General features: G+C 47.7%; 1 non-coding gene across 1 annotated transcript; it reads right to left on the bottom strand.

The window, feature by feature from the left end:
- Positions 1-991: 991 nt before the first annotated feature.
- Positions 992-1123, bottom strand: LOC117708001 (small nucleolar RNA SNORA17). The gene has a single exon (XR_004606737.1). It is a non-coding gene; the product is annotated as a small nucleolar RNA SNORA17 (small nucleolar RNA).
- Positions 1124-1412: the final 289 nt, after the last annotated feature.

Raw genomic sequence — 1412 nt, 5'->3', positions numbered from 1 at the left:
ACAACAAACAGGATTCATCAGAGAGGAAGAGCTGTCCCTGACCCTCTCCTACTGTAGCATTCAAGAGATTCACCTGGGCAACATAGTAGAGCTGACCCTAGATATAGGGTATGCAGGTGAGCCAGCCCAAGGGGCATGAGCATGAGGGAGCCTTCTTACCTCCTGTCTTCTGTGCAGTAGTCTTGGTTAGAGAAATACCGACCCCCTTTGCTCTCTACACCTGTGATGTACAAGAGAGCTGGCTCTGATAGAGTCACGAGAGCAGACTAGCAGACCCTGCATCTCACCTGGGCAACACAATATAGCTATCCCTGGTGGTGGGGGCAATGGGATTCATCCCCACAAGTTGTAACAGACCCCTGCTGCTGCAGGGCTGTGGACCCAGATAGATGTGGCCCCTGCTGGTAGCACAGGCCAGGACCCCACCATGGTCCTGGATGGCATTACAGGCTACTTACATCAGGCTGTTCCTCACTACCCTTGAGTCTCCAGTTCTGTCTCTCTTCTCCTTCTTCTTCCTTTTCTTTTCCACTTCTCCACCAATTACTTGTTCCTCTAAGTGGTGTCCAGGGTCTCTGAGTGTCTGGGGCATCTCAGGAGCGCTCTCAGGAGTGCTCTACCCTGCTCATGCATTATAGCACTGGGCAGGGGCCATCTTGAACATGGTCTGCCCCCTAGGCCTGCATAGTGTCAGACTGGTGGTCATCTCAGGCTAGCTCCCTATTCAGGCTTCGTGGCTCCAATCTGGTGGTCATCTCAGGCTCACTCCTTGCTTAGGCCTGCCATAGTAATCCCATGTGAGGGTCGTTTGTCTCAGGCTCACTCACATCCAGGGCCCAAGGTTCCAGATGGGGTTCTTCTACTCTCTGGTTCACCCTGGAAACCTGTTTCAGCCTGCATGGTGCTGGACTAGTGGTTGTCTTGGGCTAGATCCCTGTCCTGGAACCCTGGCACCAGACTGGTAATTTTCTTGGGTTCACTTTTTTCAGGGAGTGTTAGGATACTAATCATTCAGATGTTCACAGGTCAGAACACTGAGCATAGACATGGCCTCTCTCCTCTCTGTCACCAACTGATGCACCTGTGACACAGTAGCCACGCTTGCACTGCCTCTAGAGGCAGGTGAATCTGTAAGCCTTTATCATCAAACATATGTTTGATGATAAAAAAAAATCCTATTTTTTACATTGTTTATGGTTTTGTCTTCATCTGTTATTTTTTATTCTCAGGATAAAAATTATTGTACAAAAATCCATCATAATCCAAAATATCTTAGAAGCCTGCTGTTGCTTCCTTTATGTAGGGAAAGTAAAATAAAACAAAAACATCTTAGAGACTCTTGATGCTGCCTCCTTAATCTAAAAAAAAGATATAATGATAAGCAGAGGACTCCATAGGACTAAGAAGTTTTA

This window comes from Arvicanthis niloticus, chromosome 4 (assembly GCF_011762505.2).
Source record: "Arvicanthis niloticus isolate mArvNil1 chromosome 4, mArvNil1.pat.X, whole genome shotgun sequence".
NCBI classification, from domain to species: Eukaryota; Metazoa; Chordata; class Mammalia; order Rodentia; family Muridae; genus Arvicanthis; species Arvicanthis niloticus.
The sequence above is the reverse complement of the archived record's forward strand: the minus strand, read 5'-3'. Positions and strand labels throughout refer to the sequence as shown.